Source organism: Mandrillus leucophaeus, unplaced genomic scaffold (genome assembly GCF_000951045.1).
Source record: "Mandrillus leucophaeus isolate KB7577 unplaced genomic scaffold, Mleu.le_1.0 Scaffold256, whole genome shotgun sequence".
Classification (NCBI taxonomy): domain Eukaryota; kingdom Metazoa; phylum Chordata; class Mammalia; order Primates; family Cercopithecidae; genus Mandrillus; species Mandrillus leucophaeus.
This window is the reverse complement of record NW_012102654.1, coordinates 750,721-769,281: the sequence shown is the minus strand read 5'-3', so window position 1 is coordinate 769,281 and position 18,561 is coordinate 750,721. Positions and strand designations below refer to the sequence as shown.

At 45.3% G+C, this 18,561-nt stretch overlaps 1 pseudogene; it reads left to right on the top strand.

The window, feature by feature from the left end:
- The first annotated feature begins 13,139 nt into the window (after positions 1 to 13,139).
- Positions 13,140 to 14,223, top strand: LOC105542336 (annotated as a pseudogene).
- The last annotated feature ends 4,338 nt before the right edge of the window (positions 14,224 to 18,561 follow it).

Here is an 18,561-nt window from a genome sequence, read left to right as displayed (position 1 = left end):
CCAGCCTGGGCAACAGAGTGAGACTCTCTCAAAAAAAAAAAAAAAAAGAATAAACAGGACCTGTGTATTTACTAGTTTATTGTTGTAAAATATATACAACATAAAATTTACCATGTTAACCATTTTAAGTGTGCCGTTCAGTGGCAAAGTACATCCACATTATTGTACAACCATCACCACTGTCCATATCCAGGACTTTTTCATCTTTCCAAATTCTATACCGATTAAACCCTCCAACCCCTGGTAATCACTATTATAATTTTTGTCTCTGAATTAGACTACTTTAGGTACCTCGTATAAGTGGAATCATATACTGCTTATCCTTTTGTGACTGGCTTATATTACTTAGTATGATGTCTTCAAGGTTCATCCATGTTGTAGCATGTATCTGAATTTCATTCCCTTTTTTCTTTTTTGGTTTTTTTTTTTTTTTTTTTGAGATCAAGTCTCGCTCTGTCAACCAGGCTGGAGTGTAATGATGCGATCTCGGCTCACTGCAACCTCCGCCTCCGAGGTTCAAGCAATTCTTCTGCCTCAGTCTCCCAAGTAGCTGGAATTACAGGCACCCACCATCATGACTGGCTAATTTTTGTATTTTTGTAGAGATGGGGTTTCACCAAGTTGGCCAGACCGGTCTTGAACTCCTGACCTCAGGTTATCTGCCCACCTTGGCCTCCCAAAGTACTGGGATTACAGGTTACCCAAGCCTGGCCTCATTCCTTTTTTATAGCTGAATAATAACCCATTGTATATATACACATTTGTTTCTCCATGCATCTGTTGATACACACACGGGTTGCTTCTACCTTTTGGCTATTGTGTCTAATGCTGCTATAAGCATGGGGGTACAAACAGCTATTCAAGTTTCTGCTTTCAGTTTTTTGGGGAATATACCCAGAAACCCAGAAGTGAAACTGCTGGATCATACATTTCATTTTTTGAGGAACTCGCATACTGTTTTCTGTAGCGGCTGCACCATGTGAACTAAAGGTTAAAATGAACGTCTCGCCGTCGCTATGGAGAGGGGCCTGGACTAGTTGTCCTAGGGTTTTTTCTAGCTCTGCTGGCCTGTGGTTAGGGAAATGTGAGGATGAACAACAGGGAAGGGAAGTGGCTTGGAAGGACGCGGGCAGTCTTCCAGTTCAGATGCTGGGAGTGGTGGTGGTGAGGGTGGGGGAAGGGTGTTTATGAAGTCATAATCCAGTTATGGACCTCAGGACATTTGGGCTGGGAAAGGTAGACCTACGCCAGTTTGGAGTACTAGGCAATGAGGGGGAGGTCCCTGCACCTTAAGGAGGCCTGAGAAAGAAGAACCTCGCATGTATCAGGGAGTCCCAGAGAAAATGGTGCAAGGAGCAATGCCCAGTAGCCAGCCGTCCTCAATGTCATGGCCCCGGAGGCCAGAACAGTAGAGAAATTCAAGGTACAGAGCCTGGCTTCCTCACATGGGCAATCTGGCCCACTGGCTCTTACCATTCACACATCTGTGAACGTGGCCTTATTTGGAAACAGGGTCTTAGCAGATCTGATTATGTAAAGATGAGGTCCTATTGGATCAGAGTGGGCCTCATAAGACAAGGCGGTTGGGGCGCACAGACACACACCTGTCCTGTGGGCAGGTGAGGAAACTGGAGCAAATGCCAGCTCCCTGAACAGAACAGAGTGAGCCTGACAGTTGGGCATCTGTGCAAACCACACGAGCGGCCCGGCAGGAGCAGTACCCGTCCAGTGGACAAGCGGCCCACGCAATCAGGACGGCCGGGAAGAGGCTGATGCTTCCAGCCACGTTTTGTCTCCTTGCCCTCATTTGGGCAGAGGTAAAGAAGGAGCACTGCCGGCTACACATGGTGGATCACGCCTGTAATCCCAGCACTTTGGGAGGCTGAGGCAGGTGGATCACTTGAGGTCAGGAGACCAGCCTGGCCAACATGGTGAATCCTTGTCTCTAACAGAAATACAAAAATTACCCAGGCATGGTGGCACATGCCTGTAATGACTGCTCGGGGAACTGAGGCAAGAGAATTGCTTGAACCCAGGAGGCAGAGGTTGTAGTGAGCTGAGATTTCGCCACTGCACTCCAGCCTGGGTGACAGAGGGAGACTCTGTCTCAAATGCATACATACATGCATACATACTTACATACATACATTAAATATTTTAAAAATAAAAAAGAAAGAGCACTGCCTAGCATCACTTTGGCAGGCTCATCTCCACAACCCGTGATCATCCTGTTCAGTTTTTATGATTTGGACCAGGTGGGCCCATGGCTTAAAGGGTGGGCCTGTGATCCACGCGGGCCCATCAGGATACCGCAAAGCCCTGGACACAGCAGTGGGGTGAGGCGTGAGCATGGGCCTGTGTAAGCAGGAGTATAGACTCCTAGTAGAAGGGTTGCTGCGGACTTTGGGGGAGACTGTTTCTTCTGGGATTGTCTTCTGTAAGCCAGATGCAACCAGGGTGGCCAGAGGGCAATCGTAGCCACCTCACAGTGAGATCCTTCCTGAGAAGGATGCTCTCTACTGAGGACATTAAAGTCACTCCACTCTACTTCAGACTTTGCAAGGAGACTCCTTGTTCCTCCTTTAAGCCAGAGGTTCTCTGACACTCTCAACTAGAGCTGCTTTCAAACACCTGTTGTGAGTTGAATTGGGTCCCCCTAAAAGATATGTCCAAGTCCTAACCCCAGGTATCTGTGAACATGGCCTTATTTGGAAATAGGATCTTAGCGGATCTGATTATGTAAACATGAGGTCGTACATGTATGAGTGGGCCTCATAAGACAAAGGGGTTGGGGTGCACAGACACACACCGGGGAGGATGCCACATGAAAACAGAGGCGGAGATGAGGGTGACGTGTCTACAGGCCCAGGAACACCAGGAGTTGCCAGCAACTACCAGAAGCTGGGAGAAAGTCATGGAATTCCCCCTCAGATTCTCTCAGAACTCCCAGAAAAAAACAACCCTCCTGACACCTGATCCTGGCCTTCCATCTTCCAGAACCTTGGGGGGAAAAATGCATGTCGTTTCCATCTGCTTTGTGGTACCTTGTTACGGCAGCCCCAGGAGACTAATGCAACACCTCACGGATGTGCTGAGCGTGGTGACATCTCCCACTTCTTCCTTCCAGGAAACACGCCTGAGAGGCCTTTATGAAGGGGAAACTGTAGTCCGCCATATTTACCTGAAGATGCAGTTTGGGCAGCTGTTTCCATCACATGCATGGCCTCTGGACTCTCCTGCCCGACTCTTTCCCCAGTAGCTATGCTAAAAGCAATCTTAGAGTAGGCCCTCCTGATATCTGGCCTGGATTGATGTAAATCATCTGCCTTCTGATTCTCTCTTGACCCATCCTCCACACCACCTCTGTTTCCCAAACGGATTTTTATCATTCCTCGGATGAAACCTCTCTATTGATTGCCTACGTTCTATAAGAAAATTCCAAGCTCTTCAACATGTCACTCAAGGGTCTAAAGAGTCTCATATTCACTTCTCTCTGTCTTGTCTGCCCTCACTCCTCTGCCACATGCCCTGTACTTTGATTATATTAAATTTTTTTATTGTAGCTGAGAGCGGTGGCTCATGCCTGTAATCCCAGCACTTTGGGAGGCGGAGGCAGGTGGATCACTTGAGGTCAGGAGTTCAAGATCATCTTGGCCCACATGGTGAAACCCTGTCTCTACTAAAAATACAAAAATTAGCCAGGCATGGTGGCAGGCGCCTATAATCCCAGCTACTGGGGATGCTGAGGCAGGAGAATTGCTTGAACTCAGGAAGCGGAGGTTACAGTGAGCCGAGATCATGCCATTGCACTCTAGCCTGGGTGACAAAGCAAGACTCTGTCTCTAAATAAATAAATCAATAAATAAATAGACTGTAAATATTCCACACACTTTCACAGTTCCATGTTTTTGCAAATGCAGTTCTGCGCAAAATGTTCTGCCTGTTAGTTGGCTCACACAGGATTCAGTCTAGCCCCCTTCACCTACCTGCCCTCCCATATAGAAGAAGCTGGAAAAGTGAAATCCTGTCTTTTCCGGCTCCCTTGCTGCTAAGGATAGCCACATGACCCAGTTCTGGCTAGTAGGATGTAAGAGGAAATCCACAGGAAGGTTCCTGCTTTCCTGGCAAAAGGGGATACCATAGCTGGCCTCCCCCTGTCTTTCTCCTTTCAATGTGGACACGATGCCTGGAGCTGCTGCAGCCAATCTGCAGCCATGACTCAGAGGACAAGAGAATTCTAGAAACCTTAGTCCCAACACTACTGAGCCAATGTACCACCTTTAGTGCCTACCTCTGGGCTTATTATATGAGAAAATAACCTTCTATTTGTTTAAACCTTACTAGTCATGTGTTCTGTGACTTGCTGCTGAACGCATTTCTAACCAATACACTGATACTGTTCATCTTTCTAGATCTTTCTAGGCAGATTGTTGCTTCCTATGAGAAGTATTCCCAAATTTCCTGGTCAGACTATGACTTCCTTCTGGAAGCATCCACGACACTGTGTACTTACCTGGGTTGCAGTACACATGCTATAACTAATTGCTTACTTCCTGCATAGGCTGTGAGCTCTGATATTATTCTTTGTATAGAACAATATCATGCATGCTGGGACCTGGCAGGGTGGCTCACACAGAGCGGTGGCTCCTAAAATGCATTGCAAGTGAAGAATTCCATTTCCAGAAGGATATCATGCTATGTTATAACCTCTAGCTAGGCTTCTCACCCTTTGAAATCTACAGTGACTGACTCACCTTGCTAACTCATCTCTACAGGCAGAATGTGCTCTGCAAGCCAATCTATCCACCAGATATTTGTCGAAGTCTCAGGTACAAGCTGCTGTGCTATGCTCTGTACAGGATAAAAAAAGAAAGGGAATATTTTAATATGGAAGTTAATGTTTCCCTTGCATGTCTTAAATAACATAGCCAAGGGTGGCCAGGCGTGGTGGCTCATTCCTATAATCCCAGCACTTTGGGAGGTCGAGGTGGGCAGATCACTTGCGGTCAGGATTTCAAGGCCAGCCCGGCCAACACAGTGAAACCCATTCTCCACTAAAAATAAGAAAATTAGCCAGGTGTGGTGACATACACCTGTAGTCCCAGCTACGTGGGAGGCTGACGCAGAAGAATCTCTTGAACTTGGGAGGTGGAGGTTGCAGTCAGCTGAGATCATACCACTGCACTCCAGCCTGGGTGACAGAGTGACTCTTTCTCAAAAACAAAAACAAACAAACCAACAAAACATAGCCATGGGTGTGGAAGCAAGACATATTTGTAATATTTGCTTAGAACGGTAGTTCTCAATCCTGGCTGTGTTAGAATGACCTGGGAGCTTTAAAAACTACAAATGCCCAGGTGCTGTCTTCAGAGAGTCTGATTCAGCTGGTCTGGTCCCCTCTCCCTAACGCCTAATCGTATTTTTTAAAGCTTCCTAGGTGATTGTAACATGTAACCAGGGTGTGCCTCCCTGATTTAAAAGAAGGATAAGTGTGGACCGGGAAGATTTCTTGGAGGATGTGACCTATGGGCCTTGAAGTACAGGGGACATTTGGACAACAGGAAGAAGAAGTATTTGAGGAATGAGGATTGCTGAGTGAGCAGAGGCAGGAATGAAGCTTCAGTGTGGCTGTCAGCCAATCAGCCACACTGGGGGATTTTGAAATTTCTACTAAAAATTGAAAAATAAAAAAATAAATTAGGCTTGGTGGCATGCATCTGTAGTACAGGTTGTTTGGGAAGAAGCAAAGGTAGGAGGATCACTTGGGCCTGAGAGGTTGAGGCTGCAGTGAGCCGTGATCACGACACTACACTCCAGCCCAGGTGACAGATTAAAACCCTGTCTCGAAAACATTAAAACTAAAAATAAGTTCCAGCGGGCAGACACCAGAAGGAGACGATCTCAGGAGGCAGCAGAGGCAGTGGACAGTTGGGGAAACAGCCCTGGTCCCGGGCTCAGAAGACCTGCAACTCCCACCCTGATTTCATCCCCACTCCACTGTATGCCCGTGTGCATGGCATCCGCGGGGTCTGTCACTTCCTACCTGCAAACCAGATGCTTCCTGAGCTCCCTCTCGTGATCTTCCTGGTCTGATTTTTCACATTCATGTTCTGAACACCAGGCCAGGTCTGCATGAGTCAGGACAAAAGTTAGATGGCTGCCTCCCCTGTCCCGCCTGCCCCTTCACCCACAGCCGCTACACCTATGGAACTGGCAACCTCGCTGCACTGTGCAATGCAGAGGGGGAGGTAGAGGAGGGAAGTTGTTGGGAAATGGCATGAAAGACACCAGGCGAGCAGACAGCACTGTGCAAAAGAGGAGCTGTGCCGGACCCAGGGCCCCGCTGCCAGGTCACTGCATTGAGGGGGCTGCCCCTTGCCCAGGATGGCCTTGCACTGAGTGGAGTCATCTTGCTCCCCACAGCCAGGACTGACTGAGAAGAGGAGGCAAGGCCCTCGCCTCAAGGTATGACATCACAGCTTTGTGGTGTGGCTTATGTTCCAGAACCGTCCCCGGTGGATTAAGCCAAACATAAGCTTTACTTGAAACCTCATCTTTGCTGGGCCCAGTCCTTCCCCATATCTGTCCGCTTACCTCTCTCCAGTACAGCTTTTCTTGCACAGCCCTCGTTCAATAAACCACATTCATGTTTGTCTCAGGGTCTGTTCCTAAACACTTGATCTAAGATGCCGTGCTTTCAATAAATAAAAGAAAATGCCACCGACGGATGAAACATGTGTGGGAGGCGACCACAAAACAGGGGCTAAAGGAAACTCCCAGATTCATTTTAGAAAAAGAAGAAAGGAGAGTTACAAGAGTCTGATTGTGGGGCAGAGAAGCAGAGAAAGAGCAGCTTCCTGTTTGTGCCTGGAGTGCAGTACACTGAGCAGTGTTTTGCCTGGTTTATTTCCAAAGTATTGCAGGGCAGCTGAGAGCTTCCACAGTAAGGAGAAATCCATCTTTTTGACCAGCCCCGGTCAGCTCACGCAATTCAGTAGACTCCACCTGTTTTGTTTTTCGGTTTTTGCTTCTTTTTTTTTTTTTTTTTTTTTTTTTAACAGAGTCTTGCTGTCACTCAGGCTGGAAGGCAGTGCAGTGATCTCGGCTCACCGAAACCTCCGCCTCCCGGGTTCAAGTGATTCTCCTGCCTCAGCCTCCTGAGTAGCTGGGATTACAGGCACATACCACCACGCCCAGCTAATTTTTATATGTTTAGTAGAGATGGGGTTTCACCATGTTGCCCAGGCTGGTCTCAAAATCCTGGCCGCAAGTGATCTACCCTTCTCGGCCTCCCAAAGTGCTGGAATTACAGGTGTGAGCCACCGTGCCCAGCCAGTAGATCCTTTATGATGTACCTCACTTAAAAGCTACATTATAAAGGGAATGGTCAAACTCCAATAATGAATGTGGTCTTTTTCCTTTTAGAGACCAGACTGATCTACTAATAGTGTAATTCAAAGATGGCTATAAAGGCCGAAACTAGCCAAACCCTCCTGGCCCAACTGTGACCACTAAGGTTCCACCTACAAGGACCTAGTGAAAGTCTAATAAAAAGCTGCCTGACTGGGTGCAGTGGCTCACACCTGTATGTAATCCCAGCACTTTGGGAGGCAGAGGCGGGTGGATCACTTGAGTCCAGGAGTTCGAAACCAGCCTGGGCAATATGGCAAAACTCCATCTCTACAAAAAATACAAAAATTAGCTGAGCATGATCACACACAACTGTAGTCCCAGCTACTCAGGACACTGAGGTAGGGAGGATCGTTTGAGCTGGCAGGTGAAAGTTGCAATGAGCTGAGGTCTTACCATTGCACTCCAGCCTGGGCTAAAAGAGCAAGACCTTATCTCAAAAAAAAAAAAAGAAAAATAAATAAATAAATAAATAACAGCACTGGGGTCATCACCAGATCAGCAAGCCAGGAAAAAGGTGCTGCCCAGACCCAGGGTGCCTGGCACTGGCACCCAGCCCCAAGTTTAGTCCAAGCACCTCCTGCCTCTAAGGGCTGGCTGGAGTTTGCTCCCTGATGGGAGACCTGGATTACCCAACCGTCCTCAGACCAAATAATACCTAAGCACTTGAGGCACTTCTGACTATTGTCAGCTGAGTCTTGGCTCAAGTTTTGTCGACAACACGGATTAATTTATAACTAAGGTTAAAAACTCTTAAGTGAAAGTTAACTGATTCGGCCCATTTTCAGGGGAGAATGAGAGACGCCTCAGGAGCAACTATCGTGGCTACTGGGGGGTCACATGAGAGATCATGTGGGGACAAGCCCAGATGGTGGACTCTTAAGGAAAACTGTTTATAAAATGAGCCCAGCATGGTGGCTCACCCCTATAATCCCACCACTCTGGGAGGCCAAGGCAGGAGGATCACTTGACACCAGGAATCCAAGACCAGCTTGGGAAACATGGCGAAATCCCACCTCTACAAAAAAACACAACAAAATTGGTGGGGCATAGTGGCACATGCCTGTAGTCCCAGCTGCTCAGAAGGTTGAGGTGGGAGATCACCTGAGCCCAGGAGGTTGAGGCTATGGTGAGCGGTGATCACACGACTGCACTCCAGCCTGAGCGACAGAGTAAGACCCTGTCTCAAAAAAAAATAAACATAGAAATAAAATAAGCCTGCATCTCACTAAGGTGAATGTGTTTAGAGAACCATCATAACTGACGTTCACTGAGCACCTGGTGCTTCTGGGCAAAAGGTGGAATTTTTGCCCAGAAGCATACTCTACACGTATCAGCTCAGTTAATCCTCACAATAAACAGATACTATTATCATCCCCCTCCTTTTTTATTGTGGTAAAATCTACATTACATTTGCCATCTTTGTAAGTATACAGTCCAGTGCCAATTAAATGCACACGAATTGTTGTGCAATAATCACCACCATCCACCTCCAGAACGGTTTCATCTTGCAAAACCATAACGCTATGCCCATTAAGCAATAATTCCTCCCTCCCCTTCCCCCGCCTCTGGCAACGCCATCTACTTTCTGTCTCTATGAACTTGACTCCCCTAGGTACCTCATATAAGTGAAATCACACAGTACTTGTCTTTTTGTGTCTGGTTTATTTCACTTAGCATAATGTGCTCAAGTGTCACCCATGTTGTAAGTAGCATGTGTCCAAATTTCGTTTCTTTTTAAAGCTAGATAATATTCGCTTGTACATTCAGCCCCCATTGTTTATCCATTCGTCCTTCGATGGGCACTTGAATTGCTTCCACCTTCTGGCTATTCTGAATAGTGCTGCTGTGAACATGGGTGGGCAAGCATCCCTTCCAGCCCCTGCTTTCACTTCTTTGGGGGGTAGCCAGAAGTGCAACTGCTGATATTATTTACAGAAGAAGGAGAAATCAGGTGCAGGAGATTAGGCGACTTGCCTAAGTCTGTGTGACTAAGTGTCAGAACCAGGATTTCTCCCAAGCAGACTGGCTCCAAGGTCCTGGCTCCGGACCACCGGGCTCACTGCTTCTCACCTGTGCCTCTCACTTTCTGAGATGACCACACCTGGAAGGTTACAAAGAGTGGCCATACTGACCAGCAGAGGGCATGCCTTGGCCTCTCACCGGGTCCCCCATCTTCTCTGCCCTCCACATCTGCGGCTTGCAGAGACCACAAACTGACATGAAGAAATATCCTTTAGAAGGGCCGGGCGCAGTAGCTCATGGCCGGGTGCAGCAGTTCACGCCTGTCACCCAAGCACTTTGGGAGGCCGAAGTGGGCAGATCACTTGAGGCCAAGAGTTCAAGAGCAGCCTAGCCAATGTGGCGAAACCTCATCTATAAAAAAAAAAAAAAAAAAAAAATTAGCCGGGCATGGTGGCAAATGCCTGTAGTCCCAGCTACTTGGGAGGCTGAGGCAAAAGAATCCCTTGAACCTGGGAAGTGGAGGTTGCCGTGAGCCGAGATCACGCCACTGAACTCCAGCCTGGGCAACAGAGCGAGACTGTCTCAAAAAAAAGAAAATAAATGTCCTTTAGAGACTGGATATTCCACTTCCCTCCACACAGCTGTAAAACAGAAATTGGTTCACTCCCTCCCCTGCCAAACCTGTCATTGTGTCCCATTGCTCTTAGAGATCAAAATCTCTAAGATTATTATGGTCCGCCCTGGTGTGATCCTGCTGCTTCTCTACCCCATCTTTGCTTCTCCCTGACATTCATATGTTTCCATCAGAGCCCACCTTCTTCCTATCCTCAGCCACGTGATCATAGACTGACTAATGGCCACCCAAAGATATCAGGGCCTAATCCCTGGAACATGTAAATATTAATGTGGTGCAAAAGTCATAGCGGTTTTTGTCATTACTTTCAATGGCAAAAACCTCAATGACTTTAGCACCAACCTCATACTACCTAATAAGGAAAAAGGGCCTTTGCAGGTGTGATTAGGGTAAGGATTTTGAGATGAGGTGCTTGTCCTGGATTATCTGGGAGGGCCCCAAATGCCACCACAAGTGTCCTTATAAGAGAGAAGCAGAGGGAGACCAGACACACAGAGGAAAAGGCTATGTGAAGACCGAGGCTGAGGTCACAGTGATGCAGCTACAAGCTCTGAACTCCTGGAACCACAATGGCTACCTCAGGGCCTCTGCACTGCATACCTGCCCGTCTCTACCTCTGCATGGCTGGCTTCTTCCTGTCTTCACACCTCAGCACAAGTTTAGGTCTTGCCCCCTTGGAGAGACCGTTTCCGCCTTCCAGACCTCCCTAGCAAGCTCCCATCACACTCCATGACCCCACCCTATTTATTTTATTCCTACCCTATCACTACTATTATTTATTTCCTTCTATCTTATTTATGTCTTACTATAAACAGGCATTTCTAATTCGACATAAATATAATAAGATGCAGAGGTTTAGATTAGATCTTGTTTTTTGCCTCCTGCTCTAATCCATCAGAGCAGGGACTGTCTCTGTCTTCCTTGATGCTGAAACCCCAGTGCCTGGAACACTGCTGTGTTTGCTAAGGATACCATAACAAAGTACCACACAGACTGGACGGCTTCAACCATGGAAATTTAACTTCTCAAAGTTCAAGAGGTTAGAAGTCTATGGCCAGGGGTGGTGGCTCACACCTGTAATCCTAGCACCTTGGGAGGTTGAGGCGATACATCACTTGAAACCAAGAGTTCGAGATCAGCCTGGCCAACACGGCGAAACCCCGTCTTTACTAAAATTACAAAAATTACAGCCAGGTGTAGTGGCTCACACCTGTAACCCCAACACTTTGGTAGGCCAAGGTGGGGTGGATCCCTCGAGGTCAGGGGTTCGAGACCAGCCTGGCCAACATGGTGAAACTCCGTCTTTACTAAAAATACAAAAAAATTAGCTGGGCATGGTGGCACATGCCTGTAGTCCCAGCTACTCAGGAGGCTGCGGCAGGAGAATTGCTTGAACCCTGGAGACGGAGGTTGCAGTGAGCTGAGATTGCGCCACTTCACTCCAGCCTGGGCCACAGAGTGAGACTCTGTCTCAAAATAAATAAATAAATAAAATAGAAGAAGTCCAAGATCAAGGTATCAGTGGATTTGGTTTCTTCTGCAGCCTCTTCCCTTGGCTTGCAGAGGAGTAGCTTTCTGGCCGTGTCCTCACATGGCCTCAGTTCGTGTGCATCTGTGGTGTCTCTTTCTGAGCGTCCTAATCTCTTCTCGTGAGGACATCAGTCAGATTGGATTAAGGACCAGGCTAATCACTTCCTTCTAACTTAATCACCTCTTTAAAAGTCCTGTCTCCAAATCTAATCCCAGAGCTTCAACAATGGTGAATGTGGGGAGGCGCGATCCAGCCCCCAATAACCACCTCACATATGTTAATGGTGGGCATGTGGCAGCCGTGCTGTTAGGTGAATGCTAATGCCGTGATCACACCAACAGAAACATAAATGGAAGAGGGAAGTTGGAAAGCCGCAAAAGAAAAACTCACATGGACAGAAAACACATAAAAATATGTCCAATCTCACTAGACTCAAAGAAAATACATATTAAGGTAACAATGAGACACTATCACTTGCCTAACAAAATGACTGAGATTTAAAAGTGGACAATAGTTGCTTGTAGGAGTGCAGAGGTGGTACACGCCTTCTGCAAAACAACTTGGCAAGAAAGCACAAAGTACAGAGTTCCATGGGATGGGCGGTCTCCCTTAAAGAAGTGACCTGAAGGTAATTCTTAGTCAAGTGAAGAGAGAGAGAGGAACAAATGAGGCAGAAAGAACAGTCTGATTAAAAGCCTCAAACCACAAAGTACAGTGCCTTCAAAGAGGTAGGAGAGCCCTATTCAACATAGTACTGGAAGTCCTAGCCAGGGCAATCAGGCAAGAGAAAGAGATCAAAGGCATCCAAATTGAAAAAGAGAAAGTCAAATTGTCCCGGTTTGCAGATGACATGATCTTACATCTAGAAAAATCTAAAGATTCCACCAAAAATCTTAGATTTGATAAATGAATTGAATACAGTTGCAGGATGCAAAACCAATATACAAAAATCAGTGGCATTTCTGGCTGGGCTTGGTGGCCCATGCCTATAATCCCAGCATGATTGAGATGCTGAGCTGGGAAGATCGCTTGAGGCCAGCAGTCTGAGATCAGCCTGGGCAATATAGCAAGACCCCATCTCATTTTTTCAAAATTAAAATTTCAAAAATGAGGGAAAGGAAAGCACGAGGAGCCGCCGCTGCCAGCATAACAGTGCCTGGAGCCGGGAGGAGATTCCGGCCGCCATGCGGCCTTCCCTGCATCCCGCCACCAGCCGCCTCTGTCCTCGGACCTATTCCAACAATCTCTTAAAACATGGTGGATTAGGCCGGGCGCGGTGGCTCAAGCCTGTAATCCCAGCACTTTGGGAGGCCGAGATGGGTGGATCACGAGGTCAGGAGATCGAGACCATCCTGGCTAACATGGTGAAACCCCGTCTCTACTAAAAAATACAAAAAAATTAGCCGGGCGAGGTGGAGGGCGCCTGTAGTCCCAGCTACTCGGGAGGCTGAGGCAGGAGAATGGCGTGAACCCGGAGGCGGAGCTTGCAGTGAGCTGAGATCCGGCCACTGCACTCCAGCCTGGGCGACAGAGCCAGACTCCGTCTCAAAAAAAAAACAAAAAACAAAAAACAAAAACAAAAACAAAAAAACAAAGAACATGGTGGATTAGTAGGAAGTTCTAGGTGTGTAGAGACATGCCTCACCCGAGGATATTAAAAAGGCATATGAGAAACTGGCTCTTAAGTGGCACCCTGATCAAAATCCTTAGAATAAAGAAGAAGCAGAGAGAAAATCCAAACAAGTAGCACAGGCGTTATGAGGTGCTGTCAGATGCTAAGAAACGGGACCTCAATGACAAATATGGCAAAGAAGGATGAATTGGTGGAGGGGGAGGTGGAAGTCATTCTGATGGTCCATTTGATTTTGGCTTCACATTCTGGAACCCAGATGGTGTCTTCAGGGAATTTTTTGGTGAAAGAGACCTATTTTCATTTGACTTCTTTGAAGACCCTTTTGAGGACTTTTTTGGGAATCGAAGGGGTCCCTGAAGAAGCAGAAGCTGAGGGACGGGGTCGTTTTTCTCCACATTCAGTGGATTTCCATCTTTTGGAAATGGATTTTCTTCTTTTGATACAGGATTTACTTCATTTGGGTCACTAGGCCAGGGGGACCTCACTTCATTCTCTTCTACATCATTTGGTGGTAGTGGGATGAGCAACTTCAAATCGATATCAATTTCTATGAAAATGGTTAACGACAGAAAAATCACTACGTTTCCTCAGGCCTTCCCAACCATGCGGGACTGTGAGTCAATTAAACCTCTTTCCTTTAGAAATTACACAGTCTCAAGCATTTCTTTATAGCAGTGTGAAAATGAACGAATACACTCTCCTTTCTTTTTCACCTCCCCTTTATCCCTCACAGCTCCCCTAATCCCCTCCCAAGGAACAGGGATTCTCACACAGGTCCCACGGCAGGACCCATGCTTACCAAGCCTCTGGCTCTTTCTCCCAGCTCCAGAATCCCTAGGTTTCATTTTGGAAACAAATTTATGTCTAGCTATTAATAATGTTTCATAGCATTACTTCATTCATGTAATATATTTGCACTTAAATTTGACTTCAAGAGACTACAGAGAGAATTGTTGAGAATGGTCAAGAAAGGTAGAAGTTGAAGATGGCCAGTTAAAGCCCTTAACAATAAGTGGTAAGGAGCAGCTGCTGTGCTTGGGTAACGAGTAATTCAATGTATGCACTTAATAGAAATGTTAAACTGTAACAAGCATCATTTGAGGATTAACAGGCACTTTTTTTTGAAGACTTCAAATGAACTCCACTTTCAGTATTATACCAAATCTAAAGAATTTACAAACAACTCATCAGAACCTCTATGTGTCATAGACTTTTGAGTTTATTGTTGGGACAACATAAGAGGACCATTTTTTTTTTGTCTTTAAAATTCTTGTAAATCTCTGTATGCTCGTTGCTTTTTTATTAAACGTACTCCAAGGTGACCCTGATTGTTTAGCGTAGGACAAGATTGCACACTAACACCAGCATGGATCTGCTTTTCCATTGTGTCTGAAATGTGAGCCACGTGGTGTCAGTCTGCTGTGAAGTTAACATTGCCAGGACAAATCTTCTACAGAAATAATTTCAATTTATTTTCAGTATTTAGTAGTGAAAGATATTAATGCATTAATGGTAATACATTCTGGTTTAATATAAATTAAAAGTGGCCGAGTGTGGTGGCTCACGCCTGTAATCCCAGCACTTTGGGAGGCCGAAGCAGGCAGATTATTTGAGGTCAGGAGTTCGAGACCAGCCTGGCTAATATGGTGAAACCCCGTCTCTACTAAAAATACAAAAGTTAGCCGGGTGTGGTGGCGAGTGCCTGTAGTCCCAGCTACTCGGGAGGCTGAGGCAGGAGAATCACTTGAACCCAGGAAGCGGAGGTTGCAGTGAGCCAAGATCATGCCACTGTACTCCAGCCTAGGTGACAGAGCGAGACTATGTCTCAAAAAACAAACAAACAAACAACCAAAAAAATAAAAAACGCTGCCGTTGTATGTTTATCACAGCACTATTCATAATGTGGTCTGATCAGATTTGCGTTTCAGAAAGAGTATAGTGACCAAACCAAGGGAGGAGCAGCAGGAAGAAAAGAAAGTCGTGGGACACTGGAAAAACAATGGAGTCAGAATCAACAGACCGGTGACACAACAGACCTGCAGGGAAGGAAAAGAGAAGGAAGTGTGGGTCCCGCCCAGTTTGGGGCTTGAGCAGGTGAGTGGTGGCAACTCTTACCAGGGGAGAGAGGGAACAGGAGGAGGGGCTTCAGGGGAAAAGACTGGCATGTCTTATCCTAGACATGATGAGACTGAAGTCCTGTGAGAGATCCTCGGGAAGTCCCAGCAGGCAATAAGCAAATAAGGGTATTATCTATAAGTCAAAATGGGAAGTCAAAACGGGAAGCCAAAACCTATGTTAGGAAGACATTGCACAAGTGGGGTGCCCAGGACCGGTCCACCCAGCCCCAGCCTCATAGCCGTGACCAACTACTATTGCATCAGTTTGGTACTAAAGCATCAGGAACCAAGGTAGAGGCCATAGGCCTGCCTGAACATGGACATGTTACAGGCTCCAGGGTGTCCCAACAGCTTGGAAGTTGAGCTCTGTCTCTAGATAAGGCTGATTCTGGGAGAAAGGCTTTCACAGACATTTTATAAGATCCAAAATTTATAGCATTATATCTAGAGGGTCTTCTCCACACTGTCAACACTTACCTGCAGATTAGAGTCGGGGGAGGGTGCCTTCTCAGAAGACACAATTTTTCTCTTTACCATAGGTGTTGGCAAACCTTTTCGCAATTTATCATTTATCTTTTGACTTTGTTTATGGTATTTCTTATACATAAGTTTAATGTTTTTGGTAATCAAATTTATTTTTATTTTTTACTTACTTATTTTTTTAAAATAGAGATGGAGTCTAGTTATGTTGTCCAGGCTGGTCTTGAACTCCTGACCTGAGGCCATCCTCCTGCCTCTGCCTCCCAAAGTGCTGGGATTATAGGTGGTAATCAAATTTAAATAATCAAATATTTTCCGTAGGATTTCTGAGGTTAAGCATGGGGCTCCTAATGTTCAATAAGGCCCCCTTTGTCTTTGTTTTTTTATGAGTCAATGCCGAGAATCACACAAGATCTTGAACTCACAAGGACAAGATGGGATCAACAATAACTTAGGCAAAATATTCTATTTTCTGCACTAGCTAGGCTATGGTTTGCTGCCTTCACTGATTTTTTTTAAAATTCAGTGTTATATTTACTTTAGGGATATTATTGAGGATGTGCCCTTTTTTTTTTTTTTAACACTTTTAAGGAAAAAAAATTTTTCAGGCATCACTGATCAAAACTACGCAGTCAGCTTGCTTTTAGTTTTTTGGGCTCTGTGTGTGTGTATGTGTGTGTGTGTGTTTTCTTTGTGTTTTTTGGGCTTTGATGGATTGAATCATGTTTGCCTCTTTGCACTGGACACCAGGATGCTCAGGTCAAAGTTTTTTTTAACCCTTCCTTTAACAAAAGCTCTGTCATAACATTTGTGTTTGGGGAATTAATATTTGCTCAAACTTTACATTTTTCTTCTATACTTTTTTGCCTTTCCTTCCAATTTATCTTTTAATCTCTTTTTAAAAATTCAACCTTTATTTTAGATACAGGAGTACATGTGCAGATTTGTTACATGGGAATATTATATAATGCTGAGGTTTGAAGTATGAATCTCATCACCCAGGGAGTGAGCATAGTACCTGATAGGTAGTTTTTTAACCCAACTACTTCCTTTAGTAGTCCACAGTGTCTGTTGTTTCCATATTTATGTCCATGTGTGCTCAATGTTTAGCTCTCACTTATAAGCGCGACCACGCAGCATGTAGTTTTCTGTTCCTACACTGATTTGCTTAGGATTATGACCTTCAGTGCCATCCATGTTGCTGCAAAGGACATGATCTCATTCTTTTTACGGCTGCATAGTATTCCATGGTGTATATGTGCCACATTTCCTTTATCCAGTCTACCATTGATGGGTACCTGGGTTGATTCCATGTGTTTGCTATTGTGAATATCTCAGTGATGAACATACAAGTGCATGTGGCTTTTTGGTAGAATGATTTATTTTCCTTTGGGTATAGACCCAGTAATGGGGTTGCTGTATCTTTTAATCTTGTCTCTGATATGGCAATATGAAGTCCTTTTTGAAAGGGGATGGGAAAGAAAAAGATGGAGAAAGGGTGGAAGAGAAAGACAGAGAGAGAGAAAGAAAGTAGCTAACTATCGAAACGTGCAGTTAGCAATCAGATACATTATTTACATTAAAAAATCGCATTTAACTTCACCATGGGGTTCCTTGATGTAGAGTTCCTAGAAAACATTTTATTTGCTTTATTACAAAGCATTCCCCGCAAGCACAGTATCTCAACTCATCTACTGTGTAAAGTGAACTTTATCTGTATTTTAGAATAAAGAAAACCATTCAGCAATATCTGCAAATTGGAGATCTCAGCTACCTGCTGAACTTGGCAATGATCTAGCCCCGCCCCGCTTGCTGTCTTGCTTTATTTATTCTAGCTGGCATTTTAAAATCAAGTGTTTGATACACGCCAGGCCCCCTTCTTTTATGTGTACATTTCTTTTAATCCTCACTAGGAAGAGACTGAGACTCAGATAATTTACATGATTCCCCAGAGTAACCCAAGTCAATGGCAAAGTAAAAAATGTCTGTCTCCACTCCCTGGGTGTCTGCCACTATGTCGCACTGAATCCTTCATTCCCAAAGAATTCCAGTTATATTCTCAGGACTAATTAGCAAAAATATGCACTTTATACCTGCACAGTCTCCCTCGTTTCTCCTCTCTCCCTCCTCCTCCTTCTTATGCGCACACACACGCGTGCACACACACACGTGGCTTTTAACTATGATGTTTATCTTACTAGGTATAAATCATCTCAAGGTCAAAATTACAAATTTAAATCTTGATCATCTCACACCCATTAGGATGGGCCCTATAAACAAAAACAAAATGACAATTGTTGGTAAATTGAACCTTTGTTGGAGAAATTGAACCTTTGTGCCCTATTGCTGGGAACGTAAAATAGCGCAGCTGCTATGGAAAACAGTTTGGAGGTTCCTAAAAAATTAAACAGAATTATTGTAATGGTTCTGTAGTCATCCTACTTCTCAGTATATATCCGAAAAAATTTAAAGCAGGATCTCAGAGATATTTGTACACCATGTTCATAGCAGCATTATTCACAATAGCCAAGAGGTGGAAGCTACCTAAATGCCCACCGGTGTTCCAATGAATAAAATGTGGTCTATCCATACAATGGGATGTTATTCAGTCTTCAAAAAAAGACAGAAATCTTCTCCTATGCTAGAACATGGATAAACTTTGAAGACATGATGCAAAGTAAAAGAAGCCAGTCACAAAAAGACAAAAACACTGCATGACTGCACTTATATGAGATGTTAAAATAGTCAAACAAAGTACAAGAGTGGTCGTAGAATAGAGGCTGGGGAAGGG